The 22,756-nt window shown below is 36.6% G+C and overlaps 1 protein-coding gene across 1 annotated transcript in view; it reads right to left on the reverse strand.

The window, feature by feature from the left end:
- Positions 1-22,756, reverse strand: part of LOC306661051 (antigen WC1.1-like) — a gene marked incomplete at its 3' end in the record, with an annotated part of 301,199 nt that overhangs the window by 75,701 nt on the left and 202,742 nt on the right.

Raw genomic sequence — 22,756 nt, forward strand, 5'->3', positions numbered from 1 at the left:
GCTGGAAGGAACCAATAGCGGAGAATTCTTGCAAGCTGACTGATGAACCAGTAGCATGCTAGGACATAATGTGGGAAGCAAGAAAATGGCCACAGCATAAACCGGAAATTCCTCTAACGTAAGAGGCGGACAGAGTGCAGATTGACAGGTGATGGGGAGGCCGGAAATTCCTGTAATGGCGGGTGGCTTTATACATTATAGATATATAAATTAAAACTAGGGAGTAGTACAACTCTACACTAGCAGATGGCTAAGATGAAAAAATACTGGCAAAGTTAGGTGTTGAAGAAAGTGTGCAGTAACTGGGGTTCTTAGATGTTATTGGGAGGGTATATTTGCACAGCTATTATTTGGCAGTATTTACTATAACTTAACATAATCACATTTTGTGACCCAGAAATAGAACTATGTACCCAACTACAGATTTGTGTCCTCGTGTTCATCAGAAGACATGTAAAGAATGTCCACAGTAGCATTACTTGTCATAGCTTCCAACTGGAAACTGCTGAGAGCAGAATGGATAGATAGATATTCTGTGACATTGTAACATATAATTTTGAGCAAACAAAATAAGGAATAAAGCATCACATCCTGTATGATTGCATTGATGTAGGCCAACTAATGCGTGGTGTTGCAAGTCAGGGAAGTAGTTAAACTTGCCTGAAAGGAGAAATGAAGTTATCTTCCTATTGTTAATATTCTATTTCTTGATTTCTGTGTTTACATGTATTCACTCCATGAAAATTCCTAGAACTTGAGACTTTGACTGTATTTTATACTTTAATGAAAATTTAAAATATTCAAAACCAGACTATCTGATTTCAGAGATCAAGCCCTCTATTCTTATACTAAACTATCTCAGTAAAACCTTCATGAGACTTTACTGGTCACAAATGTTTAAGATAAAGATTATAAGGGATAAGAAGGCTAGTAGAATGAATCAGACATTATTATCCTGGGTACATATATGACTACAAGACCAGTGGGATTCTACATCATGTATCACCAGAAAAATAAGAAATTATACTCCACTTATGTATGATGTATCATAGTGCATTCTACTGTCATGCATAACTAATTAAAATCAATAAAAAATAGAGAAAAAAGTTGAACAGAAAAAGGTAAAAATTATAAACTTTGAATCTAGGAACTGTTAATAGAAATCTAAGAACAGTGGAACATATATGTTTCTTTACCTACTTATTGGTTAGCATTTGACCAAGATAGAAAAATTAATAATAATAAGAAATTTATGATTTATATTAACAAATATGTGTGCATACACAAATGTGGAGAATTCTGTCATAGCATTACATAGACGTTGTAGGTGTATATATACAGTTTTATATCTAAAAACAATTTCAATTCTAAAATATACTGTGTCCCTTTAAATTCTGTTTCTTTCAGGAAGCCTTTCCTGATCACTTAGAGCAGATTAGCTGACTTCCTATTGTGTTCCTACAATGCCTTTACTTTCTTAATTATCAACTGATTTAGTTGTCCACCTCCCCCACTGTGCTGTGTCACTGAGAAGTGCATTCACTGTTGTAGCACTGGTGCCTGGTAAGGGGCAGTGAAGGATGATTACATCTAGCAATGCAGAGTACTAGGTACTCTGGGGAACCCTCCAGTATCCAGAGAAAATACTCCACAGAGCAACTAGGCAACAGGTCATGAGACCATCTTGGCCATGATGTATGAGATCAAAGTCAGCAGGAGAAACTGGGTGACTCTGGGATGCATTCTGAGGGGAGCCTTTCTGAGGATGCTGTGCCTTGGATCTGTCTTGAGGGGCACTGAGGGAGCTATCATAGCTATATCCATTAAATCTGTGCCTCAGAAAGGGTCAAGTGTGATCTGGCAGGCTGCTGTGGTCACCTGGAATACCAGCAGTAAAGGCTTTTGTAACATGTTCCAGGATTGAGGAATTGTTAATTCTCTGGCAGCATAAATCCAGCGTTGAAATTTTGCAAGAAGATGGGGTAAGTGCTTTAATACATGAATGTGTGTTTTCATAATTCGATCCTATAACATGTTCTCTCTGAGAATAAATGACATTTGTTTGAATGAGATGTAATTTCTTCTCAGCCTGATGAGAAATTCATTCACTGATCTTGCTGATGGGAATCAAGATGGAATCAGAACATCAATTTTACATTTCATTTTGAGAGTACACCCCCACCCCTAAAAGCCAACACAGCTTTGCAGCAGGAAACCATCATGGAAAGCCAAGGAATTGGATGTTTCTAGATACGTAGTAAAGGACTGAGTAGCAGAACGTCTTGCTCTTGTTGGGAGGGGTAGAGTTTCCCAAGGAAGAGGGACACAGACTTCTGAGCAGAGGGATTGAAAAAGGGAAGGAAAATTGAGTAGAGAAGAGACAGAGAAGTGAGGAACATTGTTGAAGCAGGCAGGACCAACATCAGCAACTAGAAGAGCTGGCTCTCCAGAGACATGGCCAGATCATTCCCATTTCAGGAGCTCAAACACTGGTAACCTGAACTCCACCGAGACACAGGCCCAGTGGAGACCAGATTTCATGTAGGGTCTGAGGGAACCACAAGGGAAAAAATTCACCATGAATACTTTCACGAGCACAGGCTTCTTCTAAGCAGCAGATTCTTGGCATGTGAGAGAACAAGTTTGAGTACTTATAGGGAAGGGAAAATGGGACCAGGAGAAACTCATTCTGAAGTTTCTAAGGCTGGATCCCTGTTCTGCCTAGAGTACTAACATCACTCAGCTATGAACTCCTACATCAGGTATGTTTTTTTCTGCACAATGGGATCAGAAGAACTTCAATTCAAGCAGTAGGAAGAGAAGGGCACCTGCAGAAAGACAAAGTTCTGCCAAGAACCCAGCATGGGGGAAACACTATCGTGAGGCAGAAAATGTCTGAGCTATGGGTTTCTGAGGAAGAAAAAGATTCTCAATGTCAGGCTGAGACTGCAGGTGCAGGGTTATCTGTGGTGTAATTACAGTTTATGTATGGGCGTGCTCTCTTTATAGGCACCGAGGTTTACACATCTTCTCTTGCCGTGTACACATGCATGCATACCATCACCACCACCACTGTCTCACTATCAATCCAGCAGCATGGCTCAGTGATTTCCATGAACACCTGTGTAAACAGCTGACTTCCAGCAGGCAGGCACGCTACTGCTCACACTTTCAGTATTCAATTCCTTCACCCACTTTCCCCGCTTGTGTTTCAACTTGGCAGTCTTTCCCCTCTTCTCTCTCATCTTTCTCTCTCCTCTTTTCCCTCCTTATATCTCTCTTTCTCTGTTTCTCTCTCCCCCTTCTCTCTTTTTGTACATCACTCTTCCCATTGCCCTTATCTCCATTCCTCCCCCCCCTTCTCTCTTTCATACACACAAACACAACGGTGTACTGGCTAAAAGGGCAGAAGTAGTCAATATGATAGGTAAGCATAATGCAGAGCATAGGAGGAACAGATAAGAGGCCCAGCCTGAGGTCATCCCTCAGCCTCTAACTGTTATGAGAAACTTTTCAAATGTCTTTGTACAAGTCTAAAACATAGTTTCTGGTCCCTCTGGGAACAAACATTTTATCTTTGCCACATCCCACTGCTGTACTTACATAACTGACACCCCACAGGAGAAAAATAGCATTCACTGTCTCTTAGATCATATTAGGTCAAAACCAAATAATCTATAGAGAGGTGTTGTCTTTAAAAGATCCCAATGACCATTTCCCAGAGCCGTGGAGTTAATCCAGCATTTCTCTGGTCTTAAAAAGTGGCACTATGCTTACCTTGAGCACCTGCTATGACAGTTAGGAGGAGAAAAGCAAGTCCCTGGAGAAGGCAGTATCCCTGCATGGTCCTTCTGCTCCTGTGTCCTCTGGTCACAGTGTCAGCTTCCCAAGACAATCTAGGGAGCCCTCCCAGTCCTTCCTGGGGTTCCTACAACAGGAAGGGGATTATATAGTGCCATTCACTGACATGGCCATCTCCTGGGAGCCAATAGAAACTGTTTAACATCTTCCCTGCCCTCAGAGATTGTGGTAAAGGAAACTATCTGAAGTGAAACATCAATTAGCTGCTGAATCTCAATTATCTCCTTATATGAAATAGGAGGTTTTCTGATGTCAGGTTTCTTTCTGTCCTCAAGGCTGATATAGAAAAGCAATATAAAAAATATGATTTTTTTTTTTTTTTAACTTCTGGGGTTTGGGTCAATGGCAGGTTCAAATCAGTTGTTGGGATTAGTCAGGTGCAAGGTTTTGGGTCAGTTCCATTACCCAGTGGAACCAAGAAAAGATGACCTTTGTTGAGTAAGACCTTGGATTCCAGTGTCATAGGACCAGCATGTGGTGGCTGCAAAGAATCAAGATGTCCCTAACAGTAAGATGAAAAAGGAAGGAGAGTTGCAAATTGGGATTAGAAAGATAAAAAGACAGTGGAGAATGAACAAAGGTAAGTTGGACATCACAAGGACGTGAGCATCAATCTCATAGTGTTAACTTTCCTCCCCTTTCATTTCTAGGTCATAAGTGAAGCCTGTCCATAACTCCACTGATGACAGTCTAAATTTACAAGGACCGTCTTCCTCTCCTTCGGTCATACCTCAGAGAATTTTGCTGATTTCACATGGGAAAAAATTGTACTTCTCTGGAACATGGTGGGATCACAGATTAGAAATTAGTTACAAGGTCACTTCCCATTTTACAATTCAGCTCTCCTCCCCTTGACACTCCAGTCCTTATGGGATTGATTGGGTGCCCGCCTGCTCCTGGGTCCTCCTTTTCAGCATTTCTTTCTATACCTCCTCTTTTCCCCTTCATCCTCATATAAAGCGATTAGTTCACTTTCACATTCTCTTCCAACCACTACTTGATATCTAAACAGTGTGGCATACCTCCTGATGTGTTGTCTCCTTGCTGGATCAATTACTGATACAGGAATATTAAAACATCCCACTTCAGAGAGTAGTTTTGTCTATTTCTTCCTCTTCTTATATCATTCAGGCTTCATGGAATTTGAAGATCTGCCATTATTTCAATGAGTATTTATGGTGGATTTGCTTTCCTCACAAACTTTTCATTTTATCATCACAAAATGTCCTTCTTTATTTATTATCATATCCTTTGTCTTGGGGTCTACTTTATCCCTTATGGATGTAGTTATACTGATTTATTATGAATAATGTTTTTTTTCACATTATATCTCTTTCCATCCTTTTCTTTTGCATTTTTTGGTGACTATATTTACATTTCATTTTTAAAAAATAAAAAACACACTCACCCTCATTTTAATGACACTTGCTAATGTAGTTAACAACATTTTAGTTTTAGTTTGTTCAAATTTTGTGTTTGGTTCTTTTCACTTTAAAGTAAAAAAAAACGAACTAATTTCTTATTTACAAAAGAAGGGTTTTTAAATTACTTTTTGTTATTGCCATAGGAACACTTCACATTAGATCTATCCAATTCAAACGTTTTTAAGTGTATAATACAATATTAATTTGCACAATATTTATAGCAAAGCTCTGGAACTTTTTGCTGTTGTTGTTGGTTAAAGAACACATTTTTCTCAGCAAGACTGAACTCCTAGGAAGTAGAATACATGAATCAATTACTGGTCTAGGGTATGGTGAAAAACAAGGTCACAGGGAGATAAATGATCCTTGAAACCTGAGGATGTGTGTGTGTGTGTGTGTGTGTGTGTGTGTGTGTGTGTGTGTGTGTGTGAGACATGGTGATATGACAAGTGTATCCAGAGGAAAGATTTTGGAGGAAGGGTACAGAAAAAACAAAAAGTGGTAGGACAAATGCTTTGGAAGTGATAGACATGATCAAACTGACTCTGCACAAAGAACATTTGTTAGTTTTTATACCATGGGCATGCAGTGACACAGATGGCTTCTGATTGGAATTAGCCAGAAACAAAACAAAATAAAAAGATCCCTTCTGTCTCCATTTCTTGTCTCTGCTTTCCATGTTTTGACTTATTTCTCAGTCAGGTTTTCATACTGTATATATAAAATTTTACATTATTTGAAGAGCAACTTTCTGTTTTGCCTTTCCCCCAGCCCTTGACAACTGGACAACTATCAACCTACAATCTGTGACTATGAATTTGACTAACTTTAATAACTCACACAAACGAGACTGTGCAATATTTGTTCTGACACTGGTTGATTTTGCCTACCCCAATATTCTTCTGATTCATCTGCGTTATTTCATATTGCAAACTGTCCTTTAAAGACCATATAATATTCCACTTATGCATGTACTACATTTTCTGTATCCATTCATCTATTAAATGACATTTCTTAAAGAAAACATAGTTGTGTACTGCTTTTAAAAATTAGTTCACTCTGACATGATTATAGATTTTAGGTATTTGCAGAATTGGAGATTTCTCACACACCCTTCATTCATTTCCACCCAAAAGCTATATGTTGCAAAACAAGAAACTTGACACTGTCACTAGCAATGAGTGAGAGATCTGATTTTTTGCATCCATTTAGTAGTAAGTATTTTTCATTTTATCTCTTCTAATAGGTGATAGTGATATTGTGTCATAGTTTTAAATTCTTTCTTTAATGGTTAGTTTTGCTGAACATTTTTCAGGTGCTTATTTGACATTTACATATCCTCTTTGTTGTATTGTCTGTTGATGTCTATTGCCAATTTTCTAACTGGATATTTTTAGTGTTGAGTTTTGAGAAATTTTTATATAGTCTAAATATAACTTCTTTACTAGATACTTGTTTTGCAAATATTTTCTGTCTTAGGCTTGTCTTTCCATCTTTACATGGAATTTTGTAGAAAATGTCTTTAATTATGGTTTTATTTTTATCAATTTTTACCTTTATGAATCATGGTTTTGTTGACATCTAATAGCTCTTTTCCCAGCCTTCAATCCCAAATAGTTTCTCTTAAACTATATTTTAAAAGTTTTGTGGTTTTACACTTTATACTTAAACACAGGATGCATTTTCAGTTAATTTTTGTATAGCGAGTGAAACTCAGGGTAAGGTTCAGGTTTTTCTTTGCTGATGGATGCCTAATTGCATCACCACCACTTGTTGAAAGGCTATCTTTTCTCCACTGAATTGCTTTTGTACCATTGTGAAAACTCAGTTGACTGTGTAAGTCTGTTTCTGTGTTCTCTGTTCTGTTCTGTCAAAGTACACATCAGGCCCTTGACTCATGCCAGATGGGCTACATTATCATAGCTGTAAATGTCTTGATAGTGCAGACACTGACTCCTTCTATGTTTTTATTTCCTCTCCATTTTTAGATATTCTCATTCATTTTTCTTTTTGCATAAATTTTAAAATAAACTTGTTTGGATGTACAAAACTTTTTGACAGACTTTAGATAGAAATTGACTTAAATCTAATGATTTTCTAATCCATTTGTTTTTTAAAATTTCTTTTATACATTTTTAAACTTTCTGCATACAAATCTTGGCTATATCTTTTCAAATGTATACATAAATATGTGTTTTTTGGTTATTGCAAATGACATTTTTATTATGTTTCTAATTCTTATTTTTGTTTAATGCTAGTATGTAGAAATCCATATATTTATTCATTGTTGGAAAACACACATAAAATTTATTATCTACACACCATATTTAACTGTACAGTCAGTCTTTAAGCTTAGTCCATGTGGTAACTGGTACAGGATTTCCTTCCTTATAGGGCTTCATGGTATTCTGTTGTATTATAGACCACATTATGCAATGTCTCTTAGTAATGTTTTTTTTCCCTTACTTATTATTATTATTATTATTATTATTTTTTTTTTTTTGTGGTGCTGGGGATTGAACTCAGGGCCTTGTGCTTACAAGGCAAACACTCAACCAACTGAGCTATATCCCTAGCCCTCTACTTATTTTTGATTAGTATTTTCTTGGTATATCTGTCTCTGTGATTTTATTTTCAAACTACCTGTGACATGTTTGCAACAGCTTTCTCATAGACAGCACATGCAATTAGGTCATTGAAAAAATATACTCCACTAATTTCCATCTTTTAATTAATATATGTAGTTCATTTACAACCTGTAATTATTGCTATGTTAGGGCTCACATCTTACCTTTTGTTATTTGTTTTTTGTTAATTCTCTCTATTTTTTAGTTCTCTCTCTCTCTCTCTCTCTCTCTCTCTCTCTCAGCTGACCTATGGGCTAGTTGATCATTTTTTATAAATCTATATGTTTATTCATTGTTTTTTCAAATACAGGTATCTCTTTGTATATGAATATGTGTTTTAGTGGTTATACTTGGTATTGCACTATAGTAACATGTAATAACTAGGGCATTAAGGAACAATTACGAATCAAACTAAACTAAGCTGTTTAATGTATGAAGGTGTGTACTGGTGTTAGCATTTGACCACTTTTGGAGAAATGTAGAAACCTTCCCCTTGAGGTCTCTTTAATCTCCCTCTTTTATAATAAAGTTGTTATAAATATTCCCTCTACATAGGTTGAAAACCACATCAGATATGTTTTCTTCCTCTGCCCTTCATGTGAGAATGTCTTTATTTTATCTTCATTCCAGAAGAATCTTTTCCTTGGATATAGAATTCTTTTACACTTAGAAAACGTGCTGCTTTTTTCTGGTCTCTATGACTTCCTATGAGAAATCAATGGTGATTCAAATTCTTGTTCTCTTATACGCAATGTGTTATTTTTCTGAATCATTTAAAGAATTCTGTCTTTAATTTGTAGGAGTTTGATTATATTATGTGGGGTTTATTTGAGCTGATCTTGTTTAGGGGTGACTGTGCTTATTTGCATATTATAGATTTATGCCTCTTCTCAAACTCAGACATTTTAGTCATTATTTTTTGGATACTTTTTTCATTAGCTACAATAACTCAAATCTTTTTGTTATTTTCTTATAGGTCCCAGAGGTATCATTTTTTGTTTATTTATATGAAGTCTTTTTTTTTCATTTGTTCAGATTAGGAGATCCTATTGATGTACTTTTTAGTCTACTGTACGTCCTCATGTACTGCCAAGTTACATTTTTAGTGCTGAAGCATTCCCTGTTCCTGGTGTTGAGGTGGTGACAAGTGACATCTCTCATCTGAATTCCTCTCTGGATTGTTCTCTACTGTAGAGAATTTCCTCACCTGAGGTTATACCTTTCCCCAGAGACAGGCCATAACCAGTGCCTTGCCAAAGCAGGAATGTAAAGGAAATGTTTCTTTGCTTCACTTTAGGACAACTCTGAAGGGCCATTCTTGATCCCGAGCTCCCCATGGACATCAGCCAGCCACATAGCAGTAAGGTGATTGCACTGGTTTCCTGTTTTTCACCCCAGAAAGGACAGTGCTTCCTCAGCACTAGAATTAGCACTCCTTTTACATATATCATTGCCTTTATTGCTTGCAAGAACTTAGTCAATAGCACCATTTTTTTTGAGTGGTCTTATAAAGTGTTTAATTTTTTGATATGGGATTCAGACCAAGGGGTTCTGCTTATGGCAAAGTAGGTTTGGTAGTGGTTTGATGACAAGGGAACCCAAAGTCCTATGACTAACTCAGAATCAGCAACTGTGTCAAAGTGATAGGACCGCCTCTTGATGGTAAAGCAGAAGCACCATCTTGGAGATGATACCCTGCAAGGTGTCATGATACCCTGTCCTCCAGGGCACAATATATTCAAGCCAAATCAAGAACAATGATATGGAACTGTGTTCCCTCAAAATAAGAATACAACAATCGAGGAAAACTGGAGTGACTATGCTTACTTTTATTCCCAGTGATCCATTTGAAAACTGTGGGTTTCACATCTTCCAACTTTAATCTGTGAATTTAGAGGATCTAGTTACCAGAAAGAAATGTGATTCTGTCAAGGTCTCATTGAACTTTAAGTAAGATATGCCTTCTGTCCAGACATTTCAAGACTCTCATGGTAAATTATTAGCAAGGAAGAAAGGAGTAACCTCTTTACAGGGATAATTGGCCATGGTCAAGAGAAGGAGGACAACTGCTGTACAATGGGTGCTGGTGAGATCAAAATACACTGTACTGTCATGTATATCTAAAAAGAACAAATGAAAAAAGAAAATGTCTCTAAACATTGAAAAATATTTTTACAAGTTAAGTAAATATGTATATATATATATATACACACATAAATGAATTTGTGAAAATTTGTCAACAAATTTGCAAATTTAGATGAAACACAAAAATGTCCTAGTGAAATACATTTTAACTGTATTAAAAATCTTATATTTTATCTATATTTTATAAAGATATTGAATCTGTAATCAACTTTTGTGGAAAGAAAACTTTATGCTCAATATATATAAATACACGTGTGTGTGTGTGTGTGTGTGTGTGTGTGTGTGTGTGTGTGTGTGTATTTGACTCCCAGGGGACCAAATTTGGCTATCTCTTGACACTCCCTTTCCTTATTTGGATGATAAATATACAAGTGCTGCAGCCACAGCCTGGGAAGTACGTGGTTGCCAGGGTTTTCATACCCTTAGGGTAAGACGCTGAATCACCCCAGTGGGTGAGCCACCCAGAGCAGCAGAGGTACTCACAGAGGGTGAGGGGAATCTAGAATGTGACAGAGGAGGGAGATGATGAGTAAGGTTGTGGACTTGGAAACCAAGTGCAGTGGAAGGGTCTGTGGCTTGTTATGCTGAGGCTTCTTTTCCATGTTTCCCTCTAAAATGAGTGACACAAAAATTCAGTAGCAATATGCTTTCAGAACTTAACATACAATGTACATTTAATGTATAAAGTCAGTGAATCACAGCCACAAGCGGTGTCTGTGGTGGAGCACTCTCTTGACCAAAACACTTGCTCCCTAGCTACTATGAGTTTAGATAACTGTTCACTCCCTGGGGACAGTCCTTATTCAATGACTCTCTAGAACATGGGTAAAAAGATCCATTTCCTTTGCCTCCATTTGGGACAACTGTGAAGGGCTACATCAATGCCAGAGCTTCCTGTGGGATCCACTGAGGCTTTTAGTGTGACTCCATTCCAGGCCCACTCATCCCATCTGCCTCTTCTGTTTCCCTGAAAGAGTTTCTCAGTTTTCTACCCTCACATATATCCATCTTGAACCTTCTTTCTGGGAAGCCTGACTTGTATCAGTTATTTCTGTTATAGTGAGAAATATCCAATAACTCTAACAGTGACTATTTTAAATATTATCTGTTTACTTTTATTTTGGGCCACATATGCAGCACTGGAGTGTTTCAGATTTTATTATTATTTCTTTAAGCCCTAGAGAACAATATTGACACCTAGGTTATTGCGGATTCAAGACTCCTGGAATTAGTTGTTTTTGGAATCTAAACAAGAAATCTCACATTTTTATCTTGTATTAGTCCTGCTGTGGGTCTTAAATAATTATGGAGTAATTACTTTCCCTCACCCAAATCCTGCCTAGTGAAAATGAACGCTTAACCAAGAAATCCTAATATACTAGTAACTATAAAGTATCAAAAGATTGTGTCAGTGTTATGTCCTTTTTTACTGTATTTCTACTTTGTTTTGCATCCTGAATTAACCCAAAAATATCTTCTTATAATGTACATCATTGTTGTAACTGGAAAGATAAGGTCATGACATTGTGAAATGCATGTGTGACTGTAACTGTAGAAGGAAACCTGTCACAAGCTCCAATCTCTTTCCATTTCCCTAAAGATGCCCAGAAATAAGAGAAATGATTTGATAAAAACTATTAATATGTTCAAAATGGATCTAGAAGATTCAATGAAGCACAAGCCCTTCTGAACATGGAAGGGCCATATGCCCATGGAGTTGTCGCTGATCCACAGCATTTCAGAGCTGATTGGCTCAATAAGTCAAGTCTGTGTGAAGGTGGTCTAGTCCCTTGGGAGGAGAAAAATCATGGCAGCTGCACCCATTTAAGGACTTTCAGAAAAAGATGGGATTAATTCTCTGGGCATTTGGGAAGTCAGGATCTGGTCCCTAAGTGCGATCATGGAATAGATGGTAACAGAGCTGAACCTTCCTCCCACCAATTTCCTAAGATTTTTTCCCAGAAAAAATGGCATATTCACATTTCCTATCTCTGATTTCACTTGGCTGGTTATATTGACTGAAAAATTACTCTTTATGATATTCTTTAGTCTGCCAATAATTTCCTTGAGAGATATTTCCAAGATAATGATCTGAGGTCAACAGTTTTTGTTTGCTAGGGGTTTAGTGTTGCACAGACACTATCCATATTTGGGTCTCCCTATAGTTTGTGTTTTTACCTTGCCCATGATTCTGATGCCTCTATAGTCCTCTGCTCTTTTTCTTGCTCATAACTGTAACATGACTCTAAATCTGCTAATTGTGGTTGCTTTTCACACTACTTGAAGAATATCTAGGAGAGGAGAAAGTTGTCAAAAAAAAGGAGCCTCTAAGTGAAGATACTGAGCTCAAGGAATCTGGAATATTACACAAAGAATCAGCATGTTTGTATTGAAAGAAGTTAAATTTTGGTCCAAACTAGAGACACAGAAATGAGCACAGTTCTATCCAGATAGAAGAATGCAGGCTTTGTTCCATTTTCAGATGTCATCCATACTTTGATTTTTTTCTTTTTTTTGGTGCTGGGGATTGAACTGAGGGACACTCGACCAATAGCCATATCCCCAGCTCTATTTTGCATTTTATTGAGAGACAGGGTCTCACTGAGTTGCTTAGTGCATCACTAAATTGCTGAGGCTGGCTTTGAACTTTCCATCCTCTTGTTTTATCTTCCAAACCGCTAGAATTACAGGTGTGTGCCACTCTATACTTTGACCATTCTTGACTGCTTTTGTGTAATTGAGAAATGTTTATGAACATTTAGTGATGTCAAACAAATTGTTTTTACAGCATTCCTAACCTGACCATTTTAGTCCACAGATATATTTTCTTTTCTAGTGTGAAACCCTAGGTGAGTCAGGTTGAGGGAGACACTGGATCCAGCTATGGATCTGAGTTTTTCTCCCCACAGATGACCTCACAGTTAAAATGCCTGAATATTCCAGAAACTTCTGTGCTAATTACATATTCTTTTTTCCAAGTCTTTTTGGGGCCTCCCACAATGACTGGAATTTGGTTATATGGAAAAAAATGCATATGTGACAGAACAAAATGAAACTAATTAATTCAAAAACAATAGAAACAACAACAACAACAAAACTTCTCAGAGACTTAATTGGAATAAGAAGCTGCAGAAATCATTTGGAATAATTTTTAAATTCTTAACTTTGAAACATTGACCTTGGAGATCTCAGACCCCAATTCATTTCCAAGATGAATTCTGTCTTTTCAGGTCTAACTACAGTGTTTGGCACCTCATATGTGCTAATGAGTAATGAAAACATTTTATTTTTCTTTGCTGGGAATGAAACCTCCCCCATTGTATGCAAGCACTGTAACACTGAGCTACACCCCTAGACCAACAGTGATTTTATGATGTAAAAAAATTCAATTGACCTCATAACACAGATAGATTTTATTTGGGCCAACAATTTCCCATTTTTTCTTGTCATTTCCTCTATAGTAAAAGATCATAAACTCTGTTTCTTGGGCTGAGGTTGTGGCTCAGTGGTAGAGTACTTGCCTCACATGTGGGAGGCACTGGGTTTGATTCTAAGCACCACATATAAATAAATGAATAAATAAAAGGTCCATCAATAACTAAAAAACAACAAGAGCAACAGAAAACTCTGTCTCTTTGTGGGTAAAAATAGTGTTAGAGCCAGGTGTGGTGGTGCGTGCCTATAATCCCAGCAACTTGTGAGGCTAAGGCAGGAAGATTGCAAATTCAAAGCCAGCCTCAGCAATTTTGCAAGACCCTGTCTCAAAACACAAACAAACAAACAAATAAATGAAAGGACTAGGAATGTGGTTCAGTGGCTAAGCACCCCCAGGGTCAATCCCTGATGTGAAATAACAATAAATTCTAGAAGTGAATTAGAACTGGGTTTAGTGATGTTCTTTTGGGGTCTAGACTATTCTTGTTCCCTCATTCATCATGGTACCATATGAATGTGGATATTCTTCTCAACTCATATCCTGGAAGATACTGATGCATGGTATCTTGGAAAATATTTCTATTGTAAGAACTTATATGCTTTCTAAATTATTCTCTATCCTTATTTGAATTATATGGTTTGAAGAAATGAAGTAACCCTCTAGGTTCAAGTTGTGGGTACAAGAAATTCAAATGATCAAGTCTGAAGTACTAAATGTGCTTACTTTTATTCCCCAGTTTCATCCCAACATGTGCCTATCAGCAGAAAAGAGGGAGAATGAGGTTGTTCATTTCTAGCCTGCTGTGGTAGTGTCAACAGATCACACACTGTATAGAGTAGGGTCAGACTTGCTAATCTCTGAGCTTCCTGGAAAAATCATTAGAATTCAAAAGTTTTCCGGGCATAAACATAAAATCTGCAGATAACAAGTCCAAATTATCACATCTTTTCCACAAGAAATAAAGTGGTTGAAGCATTAGCTCTGTGCATACTCTGGAGTATTTCTAATGCCTTCTGGGTGTGGCCCAACTGTCATGAATCTACAGACCACAACCTGTTAAGTGTGTGCTGACTGAATTGTCAAACTTTATTTCTATTTTCCTCCCCATGCTTCCTATTTTCTTTTTGCCTGATTTTGCTTAATGTGTGACCATTTTGTGTTTTTTCTTTCTTCAAAACATTATACTTGGGGTTTATTTTATGTAGTAGACACTGATAAATATTTACACTTAGAGGGAAAGTGCAATGTAACTATTACCAAATGAACCTAATTTTAATTTCCCACCTCTGTTCTCCCATATTCCTTCCTCCTGAGGGAATTTCTCTTGCATTTCTTTCCATTTTCACCCTAATTGTGTCCAAAACTTTGTGTAGATCTCCCCCTCTCTACTGACCTTTCCTGGTTTCATTCTTCTACAAGGTTTGAATTGGCTTCCACCAGTCCTCTTGAAATTGACCCTTCCAGGCTTGGGTATGGAGAATTAATGGGAGAGTAAGTCAATAAAATATTCCTCTATCAAAGTCAGAGTAGAATTTTACCTACTTCTGGTCACAGTCTTGTTAAAGACTTTGCTAATGAGAACATTGTACACAGTAAGCTTAGTGTTAGGAATATAAATCTAGTTACAACAACTGGATGCTAAATAACCTCCTGTAGTACAGCACACGTATGTTAACACTTTTATCCACAACCTACCCCCACTTCCTGAGTGCAAAGGCAACTTCTCTTTTTTCTTGTTAGAACAAATTTTTCCTTCCTGTTATATACCACTATGGTCACAAATGCAAATGGTTGTAATGAGAAACAGAAACACATCCTGCACTTTGATCATATCTGATTAACAGCAATGCAACAAGTTTTGCTGATCACTACTTGGCAGAAAGTTGTGGTGTGGTTTGTATATTCTGGATCACTCTGAAAGATCTATAGTATGTTTAAAATCCCCTAAAGAAGCAGACTCACCATTGATCAATCACAGAGATAAAGGGGCATTTAGTCATAGACATTTAAATTTGACTTATTAATTAATATTATTTCATTTCATTTGGCTCAAAAATTAGGAGTACTTGTATTATGTTTTCTAAATACCTTTCCTTAAATGGACAATTTGTGTTTTATGCCACGAATCCCTGTTCCTGCCAAAATAGTGAATCTTGTGACCTTGCATTTCCCCCAAATGATTTTATTCCTTGTCCTATAGCCACAGAACTCTGGTAGCAATCTAAGCTAACTGTTGTGATATCAGGGACATATCAATATTTCTAAGATAAGAAATTAAACAATGAAAAAATAAAAAGTAAAAAATTAGTGACTTGAAATAAATTTTACCAAGATGAGAGAAATCGTCACTGAAATGCTGAAGGACAGAGAGACAGCATCTACTTACATGAAATCCCAGAGGGAGGGAAACAAAGCTGGTGAAAAAGAAAGAATTTAAGAACAGATTAAATTTCACAGAAGGAAAAAAAAAAAAAAAAAGAGATGGAATCTCAATTTGAAAACACTAGCACCATGCCATAATTAAAAACAATCATACCTGGCCAAGTTATAGTTATAGCAACATCTAAAAAGTACCAAATTAAAATTCCAAGTGAAAGGGAATGTGATCTGCCAAGAAGTACGAAGCAGATTGACTCTAAATAGAAAATGTCCTTATAAGAAGGTAATAGAGAAAGCCTTACAAAGTTTTAAAAAAACAATAACTTTGAACTTAGAATTATATGTACAGCTAGAATGCCATTAGAAGTATATTATCAGTCAAATAAGATCACAGTCTTACAAAATACATGTGATACTGCTTTTAATATGAGAAGATAGAGTGAGCTTAATTCAACAGTAAGTGTCAGGGAATTAAAATGTTTTTCAAAGCTTAACCTTTAGTTAAACATATGTCTAGATTGCTTTATGATTCTGTTTCATCAAGCTAGCAAGGAATAAGTGCTATTTTACATAAGAAAAGAAAGACAAAAAGGGAAATAGAGAAATGATTCCAACTTATTTCATCTTGGTAGCTTTTGTGTTTCTAGGAATTTATCAATTTTTACCTAGATTATTCAATTTTTTTTGGTTAATAATTGTTTATAGTACTCTCTAGTTTGTTCTTCTATTTCTAGGGCCTCACACTGAAAAATTAGATTGGTGATGTGAGATCATGTTTGGTTTAATTTTCACATACTTAGAGTTGTAAGCTTCTCCCTTAACACTGCCCTCACTGATTCCATCCTTGTGGCATGTTGTGTTTTCATTTTCTTTCACCTCTGAATATTTTTTAATTTCCATTCTGATTTCTTCTTTCATCCATTGATCAAGTGTGCTGATCAATTTCCACAGATTTGTGAATTTTCTAGTTGTTATCGATTTCTCACTTTATCCTATTGTTTTTGCAGAAAATATAAGAGTACCCCTTTATCCGTGGGGCCATATTGCCAGAGCCTTGATGGATGACAAAATGGATAGTACCAAACTCTACATGTGCTATATTTTCCTATATGAACATGCTTATGATTAAGGTTAATTTATAAATTAGGCAAAATGAAAGATTAACAGCTATAACTAATAATCAAATAGAACATTATAATAATATAGTTCAATATAGTATCTTGTACCTTGCACTGGAGAAAGGGATGATTCACATTCTGGTGTGCTGAATTGGAATGATTAAAAATTTTGTCTTGAGAGTCAGAATGATCCTCTACTTAAAACAAATAAAAATTAAAAAAAATTCCATTTAATATTTTTGAGACTTCTTTTTCAAGATCATGGAGTGTCTGTGTTATTTAGTTCTTTGCTATCATTAATTAAAATTATATGTTTCCTTTTATACATCTACTACATATTAGATCTTTATCCAAGTCTTCATTCTGTGGGTACTTATATACATGGTAATGTGTTTTTAACTTCCAATTGCACATGTTCTTTCCTGGTAATAGGAAAGTGATCGGCTTTAATTTACTAACTTTGCATCCTGTAACCTTGTTGTAATTACTTTTTATTTCCAGAAGTAGACTTAGCAGACTAAGGCTTCTCTTTTCCCTCATACCTCCATCTTATTAGTTGGTGTTAAGGTCATTGTGGAAGCAAGTACCTTTTGTACTTTGCTTTACAGGGTGGATCTTTTCAGCATCTGTGTTGCTTTTCCCCACAGTAGTCAATGAAATGTACCTGTGGTTGATCTTTGGTAGCTGTTTTGGTAGCTACTTCTTCAGTGGTGAGCAGACCTGTGGTTAGTATTAGTTTTGGTTCCCAGAATACATAAAATATATTACCACTGACCAATAAAGAATTAAAGACACAAATAACCTAATTAGCAAAGAAAATGAATTCAGGAGATGAAAGATGGCAGATTAATGTGAGGCAGCATTTCTCTTAGCTCGGCTATCCGGAACTCAGACAGAGGAAATACCACTTCTCTCCCAGGCTTAGAGTGAAAAATTCTGAGACTGGAGGGGCAGTCTGCCCTAGCTGAACCACAGATTGCATGACTCATTCATCAGATATTTAAAACAACAACAACAACAACAACAAAAACAACAAAACTCTCCACCAGAGTTTCTCAATCATCCTGAATCCAGAGGCCATTTTGGGACTGAGTGTGGTGGAGCCTCCATAAACTGAAACCCAGATCTGAGACTTTGCAGCCAGGTTAGTGTTTGAGTCTAGCAATCTTGAGGAAAGTCAGAAACTGGGATTGTTTTTTCCTGGGGAACACAGGTTAGAAAGCCTGAAGAGAAAGAGGCTCTCCCCAGCTCCAGAGGAGCTCCAGAGGATGAGACTGGCAGAGCTGGCTACAGTGGGTTGGAAGATTTGAAGAGGCTATGACGGCATTTTGCTCTCAGCTCCCCCGACTAGCTGGTCTGGCACCCACTAGGTTCCTGGGGCCCACTCGAGCAGGCAGTCCCTGGGTCCTGGCACCAGCCTGGTCCCTGACTTGGTCCCCAGTGCAGCACCTACCAGTCCCCTAGTCCCACCAGGTCTGGCATCAGTACAGCACCCAACAGGGTCCTCCAACTCCCCAGTCCCCAGTCTCCCAACTCCTCCTTAGCCCCCAACCTGACCCATGGCTTGCAGCTTTGTGACTGGCCTGCAGGTCTCAGTGCCTGCTCTTGATCTACCCTACACAGAACAACTGGACCCCTGATGTGGCTGGGCCCCATAAGCTTCTTAGCTGCCGGACATGCTGGGTCCAGCACACAGCTCCACCACAGGTGCACAGGTCCCAGTGCTCAGCACTCAGGATCAGCTGGGAGAGAAGTGCCTGAACACAAAGTCAAAGTGGTAGCATGGGAGAGATTGAGTTGGGAGAGTAAATCAGAGACAAGGAATTGTGGGGTTCACAGGAGACATAAGGGCCTAAGAACAGGAGCCTATACTACATGGGCAGAACCTAAAGGAGATTCCTGGTGTATAGTCTTCTAATGTGGACCAATAGTTGCTGGGCCTTGGAGGTGTGCTGATGTCAAATCTCCAGACCAATTGGCACACAACAAAGAGACCAGAGCATACCTAGTTCTAGTTTACACTCTGCCTCCAGGATTAGCCTTCCCACCCTACCAACCCCAACCATTCTGAGGGCAGAGGTAGCATCAAACTCCAGACCTAACTGCTGAGAAGGGAAGCTGAGAAACTTTTGATCTCCAGTGGAAACAATTGTTCAATTTTTATTCAAGATCCTTTTTTTCTTTTTTCTCTTACATTTCTATTTTTGGTTTCGTTTGTTTGTTATTTCCGCAATCTAACAGATTGCTGGGGACTTGAACCCGGATCTCCAGCATGCGAGGCAGGCACTCTACGTGATGGGCTATATTGCCAGCACTCTATTTTTGAAACCAAGTATTTTTCATGCATCAGTTTATGGAGGACTGAGATATCTGAATAGCTTATTATAGCTTTGTTGTGTATTCTTTTATTTCTTCTTTTTTCTTTTTCTTTTTAATTTAAAAATTAATTATATATATTTATACTCTCACTTATACATTTCCCTGGATTATCTTTCTCTCATCCTGCTAACAACCACCCTGTATTAATTCCTCTATCATACTTTCTATGATTTTTTACTTCTCTCTTCTCTCCTACTACTTCATAAACATAACATCCTATACCACTACTGTTATTTCTTTCTCCACCATTAAAAATTATAAACCATTTTGCAAATTTACTGTTTATAGTGTACCAAGTTCTGTAATAAAATGGACACCAACCAATAATTTTATATACAGCAAAATTAAGCTTCAGATTTGAAGATGAGATAAAAACTCTCCATGATAAAAAAAAGTTAAAAGAAGTCACAACTAGAATACCTTGACTACATAATATTGTCAACAAAATATTCCATAAAGATGAAATGAAAAAGAAGTGAATACAGCAAAGGGAGGAACTACATTAAAGGAATAGTCAATCAAAGGAGAAACAAATTCAAATTAAAAACTGAAAATAAAACAAAATGACAGGGAATACAAATCATAGTTCAATAATAATGTTGAATGTTTATGTCCTGAACTCAGAAATCAAAAGACAGGGACTGGCAGATTGGATTAAAAAACAGCACAACAATATGCTGTCTCCAATAGATGCACCTCATAGGCAAAGACATCCACATACTGAAGGTGAAAGGATGGGAAAAAACATATGACTCACATGGATCATGTAAGCAAGCAGGGGTTTCTATCCTCATATTAGATAAAGAGAACTTCAAACCAAAGTTAATCAGAAGGACAAAGAAGGACATTTCACACTGCTAAGGGAATCATACATCAGCAAGTCATAATAATTGTAATTATCTATGCCCCAAACAATGGAGCACCTATGTACATCAAACAAACTCTTCTCAATTTCAAGAATCAAATAGACCATAACACAATAATACTGGGTGACTTTAACACACCTCTCTCACTACTAAATAGATCCTCTAAATAAAAACTAAACAAACTATAGAATTAAATAATGTAATAAGAAATTTAGACTCAACAAATATAGAATATTTATCCATCAATGAGTGAATACACTTTCTGCTAGGCAACACAAGGATCCTTCACGAAAATAGACCAAAGCTTAGGTCACAAAGCAACTCTTAGCGAATGCAAAAAAGCGGAGATAATATCCTGCATTCTAATGTCATAATGGAATGAAATTAGAAATCAGTGATAAAATAAAAAGTAGAAGGTACTCTAACACCTGGAGATCAAATAATATGTTATTGAATGACTAATGCATAGCTCAAGAAATCAGGGATGAAATAGAAAAAGATACTTAGAGGTAAATGAGTTGACAATGCAACATATTAAAATCTCTGGGACACTGTGAAGGCAGTGCTAAGGGGAAAGTTCATTGCATTGAGCTCATTCTCTAAAAGAATAGGAAGTCAATGAACAAATGACCTAACATTGTATCTCAAAACCCTAGAAAAAGAGGAACAAATCAACACCAAAATCAGAAGAAGGCAGGAAATAATTAAAATCAGAGCTGAAATCATTGAAATTGAAATAAAAGAAATAGTTGAAAAATTGAAAAAACCAAAGTTAAGTTCTTTGAAAAAAGTAAATGAAATTGATAAACCCTTAGCCATGCTAACAGAGAGAAAACTCAAAGTTTTAAATTCATAATAAAAGAAGGCATATCACAATGGATACTACTGAAATACAGAAGGTGATCAGAAACTATTTTGAAAATTTATACTCTTAATGAATTAGAAAATCTTGAAGACATCAAGAAATATCTAGATACATATGACCTACCCAAACTGAATGAGGAGGACATACGTAATTTAAACAGATCAATTTTAAGCAATGAAATAGAAGATGCCCTCAAAACCCCACCAACGAAGAAAAGCTCAGGACAAGATGGATTCTCAGTTGAGTTTTACAAGATCTTCAAAGAAGAATTAACACCAACATTGCTCAAATTATCCCAGGAAATTGAAAAGGAGGGAACCATTTCAAACTCATTCTATGAAGCTACTATCACTCTGATACCAAAACTGACAAAGACATATCAAGGGGGAAAAAAAAACAAAAAGCAAAACAACTTCAGACCAATATCCCTAATGAACTTAGATGCAAAAATTCTAAATAAAATTCTGGCAAATTACATACAAAAATATATTAAAAAAATAGTGCACCGTGATCTCTGGGGTTCATCTCAGGAATTCAAGGTTAGTTCAACACATAAAAATTAATAAACATAATTTATCACATCAAGACTTAAGAATCATATGATCATCTCAATGGATGCAGAAAAAGCATTTGACAAAATATAGCACCCCTTCATGTTCAAAACACTGGAAAAACTAGGGATAGTAGGAACATACTCAACATTATAAAAGCCATATATGCTAGACCCAAGGACAACATCATTCTAAATGGAGAAAAATTAAAAGTATTCCCTCTAAAAACTGGAACAAGACAAAGATGCCCATTTCACTACTTTTATTCAACATTGTCCTTAAAATTCTAGCCTGAGCAATTGGACAGATGAAAGAAATAAAAGGGATGCAAATAGGAAAAGAAGAACTCAAACCATCACTATTTGCAATGACATGATTCTATATTTAGAGGATCAAAAAAATTCTACAGGAAAACTTTTGGAATCCATACATGAATTCAGCAAAGTTGCAGGATATAAAATAAACACCCATAAATCAAATGGGTTCCTATACATTCAGTAATTAATCTACTAAAAGAGATATTAGGAAAACTACCCCATTCACAATAGCCTCAAAAAAATACAATACTTGGAAATCAATCTAACAAAAGAGGTGAAAGTTCTCTACAATGAAAACTACAGAACACTAAAGAAAGAAAATTAAGAAGACCTTAGAAGATGGAAATATCTCTCATGCTCTTGGATAGGCAGAATTAACATTGTCAAAATGGCCATACTACCAAAAGTGCTATACAGATTTAATGCAATTCCCGTTAATAGCCCAATGACATTCTTCATAGAAATAGAAAAAGCAATCATGAAATTTATTTGGAAAAATAAGAGACCCAGAACAGCCAGAGCAATCCTTAGCAAGAAAAGTGAAGCCAGAGGTATCACAATACAGACCTTAAAACTATAGATAAACAAACAAACAAACAAACAAAGTATTGGCACCAAAACATACATGTAGGCCAATGGTACAGAATAGAAGACACAGAACAAACTTATGTAAACACAATTATCTCATCCTAGACAACAGTGCCAAAATATTCACTAGAGAAAAGATAGCCTATTTAACAAATGGTGCTTGGAGAATTGGAAATTTACATGTAAAAAAATGAAATTAA

Source organism: Sciurus vulgaris (assembly GCF_902686455.1).
Source record: "Sciurus vulgaris genome assembly, chromosome: 5".
Taxonomy (NCBI): Eukaryota; Metazoa; Chordata; class Mammalia; order Rodentia; family Sciuridae; genus Sciurus; species Sciurus vulgaris.